The 18,453-nt window shown below is 42.7% G+C and overlaps 1 protein-coding gene across 1 annotated transcript in view; it reads right to left on the bottom strand.

Moving 5' to 3' along the window:
* Positions 1-18,453, bottom strand: part of LOC125645155 (OX-2 membrane glycoprotein) — a 143,551-nt gene that overhangs the window by 31,585 nt on the left and 93,513 nt on the right. The window lies entirely within an intron of this gene.

Consider the following 18,453-nt stretch of genomic DNA (forward strand, 5'->3'; position numbering starts at 1 on the left):
GCAAGACCAAGAGGTATTGTGCTGCTGAGATGATAAACAAACAGGAAAAAGGAGTAAGTGTATATCTACACAGCAAAGAAAAACCTGTGGCTTGCTCGTGCCAGTCAGCTCAGGCTATGGGGCTGTTTCATTGTTGTGTAGACTTCCAGGCTCAGGCTGGAGCCTGAGCTCTGGGACCCTCCCATCTTGCAGACATACCCTAAGTGTCAGTTTATTTATTTCCTATAAATATTTCATTTGTGAACAGGCTGATTTTTTATTTATTCACTTTTCCATAACTATTTGATTAACAGTTTGTGTGGTCAAATTTCAGCGTACAGGTTGTTCACAAATCGTTCCCTTAAAACAGTGTTTCCCAAACTTGGGACCCCGCTTGTTCAGGGAAAGCCCCTGGCGGGCCGGGCCCCGGTTTGTTTACCTGCCGCGTCTGGAGGTTTGGCCGATCGCGGCTCCCACTGGCTGCGGTTCGCCGCTCCAGGCCAATGGGGACTGCGGGAAGCGGCGCAGGCCGAGGGACATACCGGCCGCTGCTTCCTGCAGCCCCCATTGGCCTGGAGCAGCGAACCGTGGCCAGTGGGAGCCGCGATCGGCAGAACCTCCGGATGCGGCAGGTAAACAAACCGGCCCGGCTTTCCCTGAACAAGCGGGGTCCCAAGTTTGGGAAACACCGCCTTCAAGTATTCATAATTGGCTTTCCTGGGATTCTGCTTGGTTATTTAAGTCACATGATACTGCTTTTGTTCGCGGACTGAAAGATGGAACTTTTTTGAACAGGATAACAATGAAAGATGAGGAATGAATGTTCTTACTCAGGCTTGATCAGCTTTTATTGGCAAGTAAGTGTGGGTAAGTAGCGTACAAACAGCTTTTCTCCAAACACTGGCACAAACAAAAAGCCATTCATGTCAAACTTTGTGAATACAAAGGGGACACCAGAATGCCATTTTAAATTTGAAAGAATGTTTGCAACTTTGGTTTACGCCATTTGATCAGCTCTTGCTCGGCTACCAGGCATCTGGTGCTGCAAAAAATGTACTTAGGAAGAAAATTACTCATAGCAATATTCATATCAACAGATTAGTGCTGCAACAATGAGAGTCTTGGTTAAAATTCAGACCACAATTCAAAAGGAAGGATGTACTGCTTCTGTCGTTCGCAGGGTGCACGTAACATACCAGATGATTTGTGCTCAAGTTAATGGGAAAGAGAAATGCTTGTATCTTATCTCTGTACTATGTCAACTAGCAGCACAGGTATTGGCAGATTCTTGACCATTCTTTCCCATTGCTAATAAAGAATATTTATTATTCTGACGGTACATTCTTCTGTGTTAATTTCACCTGCCTGAGCTAAATCTGTAACGCTAACAAAGCCCTCATTGAAGTCAGCGGCAGTTTAGCCCGCATAAAGATTACAAGATCAGGTCCTTAGTTTTTAAACAAACACAAGCCGTAAATCATTGCTCTCCTTTGTTAAAATAGAGGTAACCACACACAGTTAATTTATTTGCCAGAAGAATTTTACTATGAAATGTTCTGTTTTACGCTGAGCCAGATGAAATAGTATCTATCTTATCCTGGGAGAGGGGCCACTGAATTCAATGGGACTATCATGGAGTAAGGTACACTCCTTAGGCTGGCAGAAGTGGGCCCCTAATGACATCAGGTGTTCAGTTAATGAAAGTAAAATGCTTTTCATGAGCTACAAGTAACTAGGGTGACCAGATTCCAAGTGTGAAAAATTGGGATGGGGGTAATAGGTGCCTGTATAACACAAAGCCCCGAATATTGGGGCTATCACTATAAAATTGCGACATCTGGTCACCCTATAAATAACTAGGGGGCGTAGTTACATGCGTCTCTGGAGTGAGTTCTGCCATGTTCATCTCAGGAAGCATGTGAAAATGGGAAGCAGCAACTGCCATTAAATAAGATGCAGGTGCAAGACTGGGAACTTTGGGTTAGTGTGCTCCCTGCAGCCTCACGTTTGCTTTGGAAAGTAAGATCTCTGCAGATAAACAGGAAGTGCCTTACCACCAAATGTGCTAACTGCAAAATATAGTAAAAGGAGCTGGCATGCACTTAAAATGGGTTCGGTTTTTAACAGAAGACCAGACATCCTGAAGCAGTGAAATGTAAAGAGCTGAGAGCACCTACTATTTAAGATGGAAATAATCTGTGCAGATAAAATGCAGCCTGCTCAGCCTCCATGGGCCTTTCTTCTCCTGGGAAAGATTGAAACTGATTTCCATTTTCAGTTAATCCTGTAACATGCCATGGCTCCTAATCCAAAACTAGAAGGACTATCCCATTCTCTGGTTCAGGAGTTAGTATATTCTGTTTTAATATCTACAGCACATGCCAATAATTCAATCAATCATTTTTAAGGCTCAGCTGAAAGCCCCAGAGACTGATATACTTTAGTTTTTTAAGGGTATATCTACACTGCAATTTAACACCTGTGGCTGGCTCACGTCAGCTGAATCAGGCTCACGGGGCTCGGGCTATGGGGCTATAAAACTGCAGTGTTGATAGTTGGGATTTCTGGGACCATACAAGCGAGGGTAGGGTCCCAGAGCCTGAATGTCTACACTGCAATTTTACAGCCCTGCAGGCCAAGTCCTGCAAGCCTGAGTCAGCTGACACAGGCCAGCCACGGGTGTTTAACTGCAGTGTAGACATACTTTAAGTCAGAGGCACAGCACCAGCAATGCCCGTGCAAGCTTCTTCCAATTTGTCAGACCCATGTACCTCAACCCTTGACTTAGAAGAGCCAGGTCTAGGGGCCAAAGGGTAATTCATGAACTTGTCAAAATATGGTGAGAGAGAAATATGAAAAACGTTACAGACAACGTTTACTTCGCATTCAACTTACACAGCCACTGTAGCACATTAAAGTAAGAAAAGAAGCCTAGGATCCATTCCATACCTGACCAGCCTTTCTGAAATACAATGTGAGGCTGTACTGCATATATTAGAGACACAAGGTAGGACAGGTAATATCTATTATTGGGCCAACTTTTGTTGGTGAGAGACAAAACAAGTTTTTGAGCTTACACAAAGTCCAAACCAGAAAAGCTCTGTGTAGCTAGAAAGCTTGTCTCTCTCACCAACAGAAGTTGGTTCAATAAAAGATATTACCTCACCCACCTTGTCTCTCTAATATCCTGGTTACAACAACACTGCAAACTGCATATATCATGCATTCTTCTTCTTGATCTTCCTGGTTACTAGCAAGGTTTGTATCACACATACTGTATAGACTGTGTATTCAGACAATATGCCAGAAACACACACACAGGGATGTATTTTGCCCTCTGTTACACCCATGAAACTCTGAGGATGTTACAGGCAAGTCTATGGAGTTGAGCGTGTGGGTCAATTAGAGCAGGATTGAACCATCACCTTTCATGATAGTTCATTGACCTCATTTGCACAAGAAGAGCTTGTAGTTACAGTATAAGCGATGCCAGGTAATTCTGGGAACAACAGGCATGGTATTCAACCTTTTAAAAGGATTATGTACTATGCAGCAAATGGGCTTTTAGGACAGGGAGTAAAATACCTATGCCATCTTTTACTGTTTCATTTTCCCTATTCCCTCCCAATCAAAAATTTAGTTCTTTAGTAGGAAAAAATAATAGTAAATAGCGAGGTAAGTACTGATTTGCAGATTTGCAGGCCCAAAGGTTTGTCAGACCTGGGACTATCTCAAGTGAACCACAAGTTCTGTTTTCTCCCTTGACAGATCAGGAAGCTCCTCAATGAAGCAGAAGTTCTCTGAGGGAGCAGCAAGCTGTGTCTCTCCAACAAGCTGAGCTGCAATCGTCTCCCTCTTACTGTATCCTATCTCTTGTTACTTACAACAAAGAGCAGGCATGAGGTGTGGGGACAAGAGCAATAGCCAAAGATGCCTGAGAAGCAGAGTTTGCAGCTCCCCAAGGGAAGAAGCATCTCAGATTGTTGAACCTTTTGGTTTGTCAGAGAGCAGCCCTTGGTCTGAGGCACTGCCAAAGTGTGTCATTATGTTCACAGCATATTCACACAGCAGTTAAATTAACATTAAATAACTCAGGAGAGTGAGTTTGTGTGTGTGTGGGGGTGGAGGGTGAGAAAACCTGGATTTGTGCTGGAAATGGCCCAACTTGATGATCACTTTAGATAAGCTATTACCAGCAGGACAGTGGGGTGGGAGGAGGTATTGTTTCATGTTCTCTGTGTGTATATAAAGTCTGCTGCAGTTTCCACGGTATGCATCCGATGAAGTGAGCTGTAGCTCACGAAAGCTCATGCTCAAATAAATTGGTTAGTCTCTAAGGTGCCACAAGTACTCCTTTTCTTATTGGACGGTTGCAACATACCTACTTTATTTCTTAGAATTCAGAATCCTAACACAAGAACCGCAAAACAGAGAGAGACAAAGCAGGCTGCTCCCTGTGAGGCACAACTCATACCATCTTGCTCTAGGCTAGCTTTCTGCAGACAGATGCTGATCACATGCTTCACTACAGAGCCCCTCATCTGCAAGCAGGACCCAGAAACCTCTAACCTTTAAAGTGCTAAATTGTAATTTTAACACAGTTTTCAATACACCACAGTCATGTCTGAGGAAGGATGGAGGGCCATGAGGAGAGGGAAACAAAGGATGTCAGGGGGCTGGGCAGCCAGGCTCCTCACTGGACTTTCTGGCCCTTGCTACACTGCTATCCCCCACACCACTGACCCATTTCCCTGACCCCAATTATCAACTAGCTCCAAAGTTCCATGCATCTCCACACCCATCAAAAGTTTTTCCACTGTGAATGGAACAGATAAGGGAGGGGAAGGGACAGAGAACCAGGGAACTGTGGAATAATGCTGCATAGTGGGTCTGTGTACAGTTAGTGCCATTGTGCTGCCCAGCTCCTCAGTTCTGTTCCCCACCTTCCCTGCCCACACTGATTCCATTAGTCAAATCTCCAGTCTCTGCTCCTTAGGATGTGGGGAGGGTGTGCAAGAGACTACAGTAGCAGTAAGACTTTAGGGGAGGGAAGGGGGAGTGACCAGAAGGGGTCACAGGCAGTGGTGAGCTGGAGCTGGTTCACGCGACCCGGTTGTTAAATTTTGAAGCCGGTTTAGAACCGGTTGTTAAAGGGGTGGGCAAACTGTCCACATGTGGCCCACGGGACCGTCCTTTCTGTCCCGCCTGAGCTCTCGGCTGGGGAAGCTCCCCTGAGAATTTTAACTCACCCAGCGGCACTCCGGGCCTTTGGTGGCACTTCGGCGGTGAGTCCTTCAGTGCCGCTGAAGACCCGGAGCGACTGAAGGACCTGCCGCTGGAGTGCCGCAGTGACAGAAGGAACCGGTTCTTCAGCTTCTGACAGCTCATCACTGGTCACAGGGAAGATGCTTTGAAATGGGGATGCAAGAATGTAGAGGGCAGCAAGGCGGACAACCTGGCATGAGTAGAAACACAGGTGGGGAGAGTCTCAGAATTAGGGCTGGGACTTGCAGGTCGAAGACTTCCGTTAATGGATTTTTAAATAGCAGCAAAATTCCTCCACAAAAACACTACATTAATTTAGTGTTAAACTTGCTCAAGTGTGTTTCCTGCCAACACACTAACTAAACAAACCAACAAAAAAGATAATAATCAAGGACAGCACTAATTAAGGCAACGTCAACATCCCAACCAACTTGAATTCAGACATCAGAACACCCAAACCCTCAGCTTTATCAACTGCACAACCAACTCCCTTTCAGTTTCATCACACAGCCAGCCACAGTGCACACTCCCAGTTCCTCACAACTGCATGCAAAGGCAAAACCTGAACTCTGACCTCATCCTTTTCCCATCAACAAACACGACACTGAAGATGCATACAGGGGATCTCTGTAACTGAAACTGGTGTTCTGCTGCACATTTGAGTGTGGTTGGGAAGAAGTCGATGCGTGCACTGTGGGTAGTTATATATTAACATTAAAATAGTTTGTTGTAGGGCTGAGTATTATGACATTTGACTTTAAGTCATAGAATACCAGGGTTGGAAGGGACCTCAGGAGGTCATCTAGTCCAACCCCCTGCTCAGGGCAGGACCAATCCCCAATTTTTGCCCTGATCCCAAATGGCCCCCTCAAGGATTGAACTCACAACTCTGGGTTTAGCAGGCCCATGCTCAAACCACGGAGCTACCCCTCCCCGCATTCAGCTTCCCATTAGCTGAAGCTGGTATGCATGTTTACATTGCCCTCCGTGGTGGTTTCCTTGATTTTTAGCAATTGCGTTGGTAGAATTAAGTCTGATGAAGTGTATTTCCTAAGTTAATGGTGCAAGATATACGAAACAAAACTCAACTTCACTAAGGTCCTTGAGCTCTGCTATTGGACATTTCTCACCAACTCAATGATAAACTTTGCTGCTTTTCACATTTCTCTACGTGCGTTTGGTGCTTCGGCGAGTTTTCCATCCGCATGGCAGTGTTCGCAGCTGAGCCAACAGGAATGCTCTTTTCGAGTCAGATTGTGTGAAGTATAAGGGTATCAGGGCAACCCAGGCACATATTGGAAGTCATTGTGTGGTTGCACATGACAGTCTTTGAACTGAGCTCAAACCTTGGTGCTGTTTTCTTCGCAGCAGCGTTTGCTGTCTTCTGCTGATTTTTCCCAGACATATAAACCCTTATACCTGACAATGAATCACAGATAAATTTCCACACCACAGCTGCAAAAACAAAAAAGGGACAGAGACACCTTGAGGAAAGGTTTCAAAGTCACAGCCGTGTTCATCTGTATCCGCAAAAAGAACAGGAGGACTTGTAGCACCTTAGAGACTAACACATTTATTTGAGCATAAGCTTTCATGAGCTATAGCTCACTTCAATCAGATGCATTTTCCACTGCATGCATCTGATGAAGTGAGCTTTAGCTCATGAAAGCTTATGCTCAAATAAATTGGTTAGTCTCTAAGGTGCCAGAAGTCCTCCTTCACCTTGAGGAAAACATTACTACAGAGCACACGCGTCACTGGTATATGTAAAAGGAACATTAGGATGCTGTGGTCGGGAGCTAATTGCAGCAGAGAAACACTCACTGCTGCATCCCAGCCATGCAGTGCTGAGAGAGGCTGTGGTCCAGTGGCCCGAGAACAACGCTAGCAGCCAGTAGCTCCTAAATTCCAACCCATGCTGAACACCAAGTCTCCCTGTGGCCCAGATCCCTCAAAGGTAGGTAGGTGCCTAACTCCCATTGATCTTAATGGGAGTTAGGAACCTAAATACTTTTGAGGATATGGGCCTTGGCCTCAGTTTTCGCATCCGGAAATGTGGATACTATTACTTGCCGCGCAGGACTTGCTTACCAGTGGGGGTAGTATTAGTTAAGGCACACAGAGTACCTTGAAAACGCTACGTCTTGTTGTTAGAACTCTCATCGCTTGTACAGCATTTTGTTCACAAAGACAGCCCTACGGACATGTTTATTCAGATCCAGACCTGGGATTTTTGTCATCGTACTTTACGAAGTCTTTGTATGTTCCATAACCATTCATTAAGGGCCAGATCCTCAGCTGATGTAAATGGGTGCAGCTCCACTGAAGTCAATGGGGACTGGGGCTAGTCTATTTTACATTAGCTGATGATGTGCCTCTAGATGTTTAAATTCTATTGACAGATATTGTTTTAACTGAGTACTGTATCATTTCCCGTAGATTGGTATTTGTGGTCTGCGTAGTTCAAGTGGGCTCATTTCCTTCCTTTCTTGCAACTCCCATCTGCTGCTCTGGAACATTGTCTCTCTTGGTCTGATAAGTCAAGTCTTCACTGCAGAGTTAGCTGGGGTGTTGCCCCAAACTGCCCCTTCCATCCACACAGAAAAACCTCGAACCTGGGTTTGAGAGTGCTTTGAGCCTGTGCTAGCAGTCATAGCTGAGCCCAGGCTTTGCTTCAACCCAAGCTGGCGACCCACCTACTTTGCCATGAGAATGCAGGCTAATCAAGCCCAGGTGCTGTTAGTCCTACAAGACTATCTCACAATTCCATCTGGGTCGTACTTTCTTGTCTAGCTCCTCCCTTATCACCTACAGTGGCTCTCTGTTTCTGCTGCACTTCGACAGCATTTCATCCAAGAAATCCTCCTCCCAAGAGGCCAGTTGGCCAGACATTGACACCAGCCTTCTGATAAAGCTGTGATGTGATATCAGTAAGACCCATAATTTGGGGAAATGGATCCACAATGTCATTTTTATGTTAAGTGGACCAATGAAAAAACAGAGAGGCCCAGCAGTCAGTCAGGTGCACTACAAATCACGCTGTGGTTTGCAGATTGAATTCCTTAACAACGCTCTCATTTAAAGTTCTTGCTGCCAAATGCCGTGCTTTCGCCTTCAGAACTGTCTGCGTTAATAAGGAGTAGCTCCGCTTGGAAATTAGTCACATAAAGCATGGCTCTCCTGTCACTCTCAGACAGCTGCTCTGTGCTAGGCGAGAGACAGTGAAAGTACACTGCTAGCGAATTCATAGAGGAACCCAACTTAATGCACCACTGCAGACCATGGGCATCCCACCAGAAATCCTTGCCAGCACAGGCTAGTACAGAGCCATTGTGGATGCAGTTACACAGGTCTGGCATGGCAAGGGCTTTTTAGTGGAGATCTGCTGCCCAGGCTAACTCTGTAGTGAAGATAGTAGAGATGGGATTTGTTGACCTTCGGAGTATTCTACAAGCCTTATCTATTTTCTATGATTTTAAAAGGATGGTTAAAGTAGGGTCATTTTTACTGTACTATTGCAATTTACAGCTTTTTTTCAATCTGTTCATTAATAAGCCAAGTGATTTGTACTGGGGATTTACCCTCTGTAAAGATGTTTAAATAAGTCTGCTCTAGACCCTAAAGCCATTTGAGATGTACTTTCAATATAGGCGAATACGTATTTAGTGCCTGCCTTGGCTCAGGTGCTGGTCATTGCTATCAGTAGTTGTTGCCAGGAAGAAGTGGCTGACTACAGCAGAGCCATGAGTTTTTGTGAGGAAGCCAGATGTCTTCGGTTAACTATAGAGACAACCTCAGTCATAAAAGGAAAGTAAAATGAGAAGTTACCTTATGTAACTGTGGTTATGGTGATGATATCTAGCCTCAGCCCATGGCCTGATAAAGGGCATGCAATTGTCTGTTATCTAATGCATGTGGCTGTAAAATCCTTGGTGTCATCTATCAATTTCTTCTTCTCTACGGTCAAGAAGGGTCAGACTTTTACAAATGAAGTGATGACAGTGGTTCTTTATGTCCCCTCCCCCCCACATCGCTTCTCACCCCTAGCTCAACACACTTCTCTGCAAGGTTGACTATGCCCACAGCTTCCCATTTTAACCATTAATCTTTTATCAACATTAGAGACCATGACAAGAGACAGAGAGCCGTGAGGCTGCAAATGGGGGAAGAATCAGTTGACACATGGGAAGTTTAATTTTGGAAAGCTACTGGCACATGGTAGAATGAAGGCTGAGCAGAATGGTTTCCACCTCTCCCCTCACCCTCCAGTCTCTCACCCTCCAGCATGGTTTCCACTCTCTCCGCACAGCTCTATCATTTTAAATCTGAGCATAAAGAAAAGCTGAGTCACACATGTTAAAATACTGTAGCTCCCCCATTTATGAGAGAGAGAGAGAGAGAGAGAAAGTGGAGAGCCACACTCCACACCCTCAACCCCACAAACCCAGTGACACTGGGAGCCTGACTGGCAAGACACTGACAATCACCCGCTGCTCTTTTTAATACCACATTGTAAGGAGCAGCAGCTATTGAGAGAAGCCTCTGCCAGAATGCAGAATACCACAGAACTGGCTGACCTGATGAAAAGAGAGAGAGAGAGCAAATTTAAATTAATAGAATCATAGGACGGGAAGGGACCTCAAGAGGTCTTCTAGTCCAGTCCCCTGCACTCAAGGCAGGACTAAGTATTATCTAGACCACCCCTGACAGGTGTTTGTCCAACCTGCTCTTAAAAATCTCCAATGATGAAGATTCCACAACCTCCCTTGGCAATTTATTCCAGTGCTTAACCAATCTGAGAATTAGGAAGTTTTTCCCAATATCCAACCTAAACCTCCTTTGCTTCAATTTAAGCCCATTGCTTCTTGTCCTGTCCTCAGAGGTTAAGAACAATTCTTCTCCCTCCTCCTTGTATAACAACATTGTACGTACTTGAAAACTGTTATTATGTCCCCTCTCAGTCTTCTCTTTTCCAGACTAAACAAACCCAATTTTTTTCAATCTTTCCTCATAGGTCATGTTTTCTAGACCTTTCATCATTTTTATTGCTCTTCTCTGGACTTCCTCCAATTTGTCCACATCTTTCCTGAAATGCGGCACCCAGAACTGGACACAATACTCCAGTTGAGGCCTAATCAGTGCAGAGTAGAGCGGAAGAATTACTCCTCGCGTCTTGCTTACAACACTTCTGCCAATATATCTTGGAATGATGTTCTTGCACCAGTGTTACACTGTTGACACATATTTAGCTTATGGTCCACAATGACCCCCAGATCCCTTTCCGCAGTACTCCTTCCTCGGCAGTCATTTCCCATTTTGTATGTGTGCAACAGATTGTTCCTTCCTAAATGGAGTACTTTGCATTTGTCCTTGTTGAATTTCATCGTATTTACTTCAGACCATTTCTCAAGTTTGTCCAGATCATTTTGAATTTTAATCCTATCCTCCAAAGCACTTGCAACCCCTCCCAGCTTGGTATCGTCCGCAAACTTTATAAGTGTACTCTCTATACCATTATCTCAATCACTGTTGAAGATACTGAACAGAACCAAACCTAGAACTGATCCCTGTGGGACCCCACTCATTACGCCCTTCCAGCATGACTGTGAACCACTGATGATTACTCTTTGGGAATGGTTTTCCAACCAGTTTTGCACCCACCTTATAGTAGCTCCATCTAGGTTGAATTTCCCTAGTTTGTTTATGAGAAGGTCATGCGAGACAGTATCAAAAGCTTTTCTAAAGTCAAGATATACCATATCTACCACTTCCCCCTCTCCACAAGGTTTGTTACTCAAAGAAAGCTATCGGGTTGGTTTGACACAATTTGTTCTTGACTAATCCATGCTGACTGTTACTTATCACCTTATTATCTTCTAGATGTTTGCAAATTGATTGCTTAATTATTTGCTCCATTATCTTTCCAGGTACAGAAGTTAAGCTGACTCATCTGTAGTTCCCCGAGTTGTCCTTATTTCCCTTTTTATAGATTGGCACTATATTTACCCTCTTCCAGTCATTTGGAGTCTCTCCTATCTTCCATGACTTTTCAAAGATAATCGCTAATGACTCAGATATCTCCTCAGTCAGCTCCTTGAGTATTCTAGATGCATTTCATCAGACTCTGGTGACCTGAAGACATCGAACTTGTCTAAGTAATTTTTAACTTGTTCTTTTACTATTTTAGCCTCTGATCCTACCTCATTTTCATTGACATTCACTATGTTAGACATCCAATCACCACCAACCTTCTTGGTGAAAACCGAAACAAAGAAGTCATTAAACACCTCTGCCATTTCCACATTTTCTATTATTTCCCCCCCCCCCCCCCCATTGAGTAACAGGCCTACCCTGTCCTTGATGTTCCTCTTGCTTCTAATGTATTTGTAGAATGTTTTCTTGTTACCCTTTATGTCTCTAGCTAGTCTGATCTCGTTTTGTACCTTTCTAATCTCCCCCTTCATACTTGTGTTATTTGTTTATGGGGGATGAGGGGCTTGATTTAGTACTCTCTCTCAGATGGGTATTTCGGCTGGGTCTGCATTCTGGAGGGGTACTCCTGTCACCGGGGCTATCAGTCCTGCACCTTTAACCAGCACAAAATTCACTGAAAATGTCCCCTAACACACTAAAAAACATTATCAATAATAATATAAATATAGACACGATGAAATATATCATTACCCCAATGTTATAGATGAGGAACCTGAAGCACAGATATGTTAAGAACTTCTTTAAGAGCAAGTACATGGCAGGCCTAGAACTCTGGTCTTCTGGCTCCCATTTCTGTGTGCTAATCACTAGACTGCACTGCCTTCTTAAAAGCTGTACATTTCAACTTTAAAGCCAAATATATGTAGTTTGCAGGTGTTTTGGTCTAGGTCCATCTGTGCAATAAAAAACCCCTTTACTGCGGCATTACGAGGTGTTAAGGGCACCATATAAACGGAGCAGCTGTTCTACAAAACAGATGCACACAGCTTGAAAATCTGTTCCTGAACTGAATGCATTTATGCAAGCACCATATGCATCAACCTTGGACCTGACTCAGCTGGTAACACCTGGTGTAAAGACTGTGGAAAGAAAAGAGGAACTGCTACCAACCTCCAAAACCCCCTATTGCCCATACATTGAGCTGTGAAAACACTCCGTCACTTCAGGAAGAAGCTGTAAGTATATCAGTCTGTTGCCTTACCGAAATGTCGCGGGGATGTACAGACACAAATTACTGGTGTAACTTAATTCTTTGGTCTGTGATGGAGTGCTGCAGAACTGTGCGTTTCAGGTTTTAGGAATTCCTGCAAACCTCAAACCTGAGTTCAGATCATGGAGCAGCTCTTGTTTCTGAGTTGTGCTCTCACACTTTGTTTGAACAAACTCGGAAACTCCATGGACACCGCCAAGTAGAAACAAATGATCCCAGCGCTACCGGAAACTAGCCTACGTTCACTGAAGCCTCTGAAACTTCTTGCAAACCTGACCCTATTTTTGGATTTGTAACATGAATAGCCCAACTCAAATGCATAGCTACTGTTGGGCTACTGCGTCAACAAGTGGGCCTCTAAGCCACACAGACAGACAAGCCACCATGCAGCTTGGGTTCCAGCTTAGTTTCCTTGATATACCAGGCAGCACATCTACTCTTTACAACACACAAACATCTAGTGGCCGAATAATTTACCACAAGCGCACTTACCATTGCAGACAAGTGCTCACTTACCCTTTCTCCCCACAACTGTTAAAGCTACCCATTGAACTGGTTGAAGGCATGAAAGGAGCTGGAAACAGGCCCTTTTTTTTTCTTCTGAGACAGCTAGAGAAAGAAGAACTCATCATCTTCACAAGAACACTCATATGGGTTATCATCCTGCCTGAGCATCCCTGCAGAGAGAGAATGAGAGAGGCAACAGGGAGGACAGCATCTAACCTATCTGAACAACTTGCTGCCAGCCAGCAAACCCATTTCCAGTCACTGCACACTACTTCCCATCTATGTATTGGAGAGTAATAAACTTTCCTGTTATTTTAGTTAGAGGTAGTTAGGTTGACAGCTAATGGATATTACAGCAACATCTCCACTCTAAACAGAAAGACCCTATGCAAAGCAGATTACTCACCACATGCTGCATCAGCACAGTGCAGTGACTAAGGCCCCCAAACTATGAGTTATTACTATTTAAAAACCGCCCAAGTATCAAGGCTTTTTGGACAGATAGAACAGAGGGCTCAGAGAATAAAAACCCAGTGTCTAATGGCTAGATTTCTTCAATAATCTGAGAAAAACTCAGAGTTACTATAGATTTTTACGAGAGTGTGCTGCTGGTACAGCTAAAGAGACTTCTGCTTTTTCCCTTTCTGTGAATGAATTACATTTTTAAAAAATATTTTAAATTGATATCAAACATGGATATTATGTGACGTACCAGATATAGCAGTAAAACAGGGAAATTGATTGAATCTAATATTATAAATAAAATGTGTATAAAGGGAAGTCAACTGTAAGGGATATAACTTTGGGCAAAATATTGTAAACTTTAACGACAAGGTTTACCTCATGGACAATCCTGTTCGAAAAGAAAGAGGGTGCATTCATATGGATTTATTTTAGGTTAAATGAAGAAGTAAGGATAATGTGCTGTGTTGAAAGAGGCAGTAAACAGAAGGAGCTGAAACCAAATACTGTGTTTATAAGGACACTTGACCACTGAGTGGAATAAAAAGAAATGTAACTGTTTGGTTAATAAGGCAGAGACCCAGCTCAGCCATACATACTAAGGTCCCACCATTATTGTTAAAATGAGGGGAACAGAAATGGAAGATTTATACAGCTGCCTGGTCTGCTAGAGAACAACGGTTCTTGAAGTGACTTTGCATTCAATAATGGACTATTAAAAAGAAGTTTAAAGAGAATCAAAGAATATAGTGGGTCTTAGGTCTTATAGTGGTATAAATTATATGACCTTTAAATTGGACATTTCAGCAGCAAGCAGAATTGATGGAGAAACTGCAACTTGAGCAAGCATAGCTGCAAGGAGGGCCAAGAGATGCACTGCAAAGGGGCCCATGCAAAGTGACTTGGAGTGGTAATTTGCTAACCACAATAAAACAGCCTGTGTTAAAGGTATGTCTCAAGATGGTTGGGCCTAACTTGCCTTACACAAACTGGTGTGACAGATGTGTTACACAAAGAGACTGGAATATTCCAGTTCCAGCAACAAGTATTCAAAATCTGATGTCTTGTTTCCTGATTGAATGGTGAGAGAACACAACTCTCATTTTGGTTGGATATTTAGCAATGCTGGAATAGATAACTAACTGGCAGAAGTGAGGCCCTGTTCTGAGGGACTCAGTCAAAAATCTAAACAAAATCACCTTCCCAAGATAGTAACTGAGCACAAGTGTTATTTTCTGTTGCGGTTATGTGATTTGATTCTGAAAACCCGAATGGCCAAATCATCCAATTTTCTAGTTTATGTTAGCCAAATCATATTCCAATGCTTTTTTGGGGGTCTTTTAAAATTAGTTGCTGCTATTAAGGTTATTTAATAAAACTCTATAAAACAAAATTCAGCTGTGGTATAGGTAATCATTTAAGTAGTTGTTTAACTAAGGTGTGTTTTATACCCCATCTTTCTCACGACAGTGTGTTAGATATCACTTTTCCCTTTGCTCCAGGCACAGGTGCCTTTTGACAGCCAGTTAGATTGAGAGTGAGGAGTTCCCATTGCCATGCATGTGCAGTCATCTCTAATTACCTGCTGATATTGCTGGTTACTTGGCTTTCCTTTGGTTCGCATGAAACTTATTCAGAAAAGTCACATTCTCAGATTTGATTACAAAGCACAGCTAATTCAGTGTCCGTCATCATTAAGGTGAGGAGCACCGGAATTGCAGACAGGCTCTTTTACTTCATTTTCCTCAAACTCAGAACTTTTGGGTAAGTGTCTTGAAGTGGGCTCTCAAGCCATCTTATTTATTTAGGAACGATCCCCACAGTGTGAGGCGTAAACAAAGATGGGTAACATTTCCAAATATTTCTCCAGTATAGACAAAGCCAGAATGAGTTGCTAGGAGGCTGACCGAGCTGAAGATGTGACAAGTGGAGACATGAATCATTGTGTGATAAACCTAGCAGCTTGGGTGACAGGAGAGAGGCAAGCAGACATTCAGGTGTAGGAGTTCTAACCTTACTCAGTTAAGAAACAGTAAGGTGCAGCATTTATCCTAACTGGTTTTTTTCATAGCATATTTCATTCTTGTTTAATTCTGTTTCCTATGTCACATAACTCTTGCTTTATTTAAGTCCAGCGGTACTGGTGGTAGTTATGAGAGGACTATCACTTGGGACATTCCTGAGAGAACGAAACTAAAGCAACACTAGAAGGGGTTAAGTGGGGAGAAAAGTACCAGCTTGAGTACTCAAAGGCAAGAGCCAGGAAGGGGGGGCCACACATGGTAGACCTCAGGTAACAATAAGCAAGGGAATATTATTTTCTCACCTGACCCTAGCCTTTAAATATGACTGAGGCATTGCAACAGAAGTTACATGTTTTGTGTGGTGGGTTTTTCCCAACGCTAAATGACAGGTTTCAGAGTAGCAGCTGTGTTAGTCTGTATTCGCAAAAAGAAAAGGAGTACTTGTGGCACCTTAGAGACTAAACACATTTATTTGAGCATAAGCTTTCGTGAGCTACAGCTCACTTCATCTGATCCAACGCTAAAATAAGTGAAAGGTTGTCTTTTCTCCTGCACCCACCAGGTGGCAGGAAAGAGCATACCTTCAGAGCTCAGGGACAAGCTCTAGTTTCTTTCTACACTGAAAGTGCCCTGTTCCAGCAGAGAATTCATGGTCAGACCCTTACACCTGATCAGAGGTTTGGTGAATTCAGTGGGACTCTGCAAAGGTATAGTGGGGCATCTGCCTGCACATGTTTGCAGCAGTAGGGTCTAAAATTAAATCCAAGTCATAATGACCCCTAAGGCTTATTTAGTGGAAGCACCCTGACAAGTTCCCCTTTCTGTGATGTTAAGATTTTTTACTGTTGTTATTTTAAAAAAACATTTCACCTGTTAATGTGTTACTGCACGATAGGACAATGCCCTTGAGTGCACAGATGCAAAATGCAACTGATTTCCCTTCTGAGAAAGATAGAGGTGTTTTTCAGCAGTTCTTTAGAAAAAGAAAAGATTATGCTGCATTTGGCCATGTGATCACCTGGAAGCCACGTTAGTCTGTGTTCCAGTTACGGGGACTTGTCTGTTTCTGAGTTGCAGCGGGAGAGAGGGGAACAAATAAGAGCTCAGATACTAGGAGCCTTTCCTTTTTTTTTTTAGGGCTGTCAAGAGATTAAAAAAGTAATTGCAATTAATCGCACGATCAGTCGCTCTGTTAAACAATAATAGAATACCAGTTAAATTTTTGTGGATGTTTTCTACATTTTCAAATATATTGGATTTCAATTACAACACGGAATACAAAATGAACAGTGCTCACTTTATATTTATTTTTTATTACAAATATTTGCACTGTAAAAAAACAAAAGAAATACTGTGGTATATTTCAATTCCCCATTACAAGTACTGTAGTGCAGTCTCTTTATCATGAAAGTTACATTCTTACAAATATAGAATTATGCACAAAAATAACTGCATTCAAAAATAAAACAATGTAAAACTTTAGAGCCTGCAAGTCCATTCAGTCCTACTTCTTGTTCACCCAATCGCTCAGACAAATGAGTTTATTTACATTTTCAGGAGATAACGCTGCCTGCTTCTTGTTCACAATGTCACCTGAAAGTCAGAACTGGCATTCGCCTGGCACTGTTGTAGCCGGCGTCGCAAGATATTTACATGCCAGAGGCACTAAAGCTTCATATGTCCCTTCACGCTTCAACCACCATTCCAGGGAAGGTGTGTCCATGCTGATGACGGGTTCTGCTCGATAACAATCCAAAGCAGTGTGGACCGACACATGTTCATTTTCATCATCTGAGTCAGATACCACCAGCAGATGGTTGATTTTCTTTTTTGGTGGTTTGGGTTCTGCAGTTTCCGCATCGGAGTGTTGGTCTTTCTAGACTTCTGAAAGCATGCGCCACACCTCGTCCCTCTCAGATTTTGGAAGGCACTTCAGATTCTTAAACCTTGGATCAAGTGCTGTATTTTTAGAAATTTCACATTGGTAACTTCTTTTCATTTGTGAAATCTGCAGTGAAAGTGTTCTTAAACCGAACAACATGTGCTGGGTCATCATCCAAGACTGGGTCATCATCCATAACATGAAATATATGGCAGAATGTGGGTAGAACAGAGCAGGGGACATACAATTCTCCCCCAAGGAGTTCAGTTGCAAATTTAATTAATGCATTATTTTTTTAACGAGCATCATCATCATGGAAGCATGACCTCTGGAATGGTGGCCAAAGCATGAAGGGGCATATGAATGTTTAGCATTTCTGGCACGTAAATACCTTGCAATGCCAGCTACAACACTGCCATGCGAACACCTTTCACTGTCACTTTCAGGTGACATTGTAAATAAGAAGCAGGCAGCATTATCTCCCATAAATGTAAACAAACTTGTTTGTCTTAGCAATTGGCTAAATGAGAAGTAGGACTGAGTGGACTTGTAGGCTCTAAAGTTTTACATTTTTTTGTTTTGTTTTTGAGTGCAGTTATGTAACAACAACAAAAATCTACATTTGTAAGCTGCACTTTCATGATAAAGAGAATCACTACAATATGAGGTAAATTGAAAAAATACTATCTATTTTATCATTTTATAGTGCAAACATTTGTAATTAAAAAAATAAAGTGAGCATTGTACACTTTGTATTCTGTATATATATATTCAGATATATATTGGAAAATGTAGAAAAACATCCAAAAATATTTAATAAATTTCGATTGGTATTCTTCTGTTTAACAGTGCAATTAAAGCTGCGAGTAATTGTAATTAATTTTGAATCAAGATTAAATTTTGAGTTAACTGCATGAATTAACTGCAATTAATCATCACCCCTATTTTTTTTTAAATGGGTGCTTAAAGAACTGCTTTCCTTGAGTTATATGAAAAGTTACACTTGCTCACCTCCCTCACTGCTTTGTCCTTCAGGACTGTGTTTCCAGAGAGAATCTCATAGCAAATGTGTAAGAATCCAAGTTAAATGGATCCTTTTAACAAGCTGTTTTCAAATGCTGCAAAGATAG

This window comes from Caretta caretta, chromosome 1 (genome assembly GCF_965140235.1).
Source record: "Caretta caretta isolate rCarCar2 chromosome 1, rCarCar1.hap1, whole genome shotgun sequence".
NCBI classification, from domain to species: domain Eukaryota; kingdom Metazoa; phylum Chordata; order Testudines; family Cheloniidae; genus Caretta; species Caretta caretta.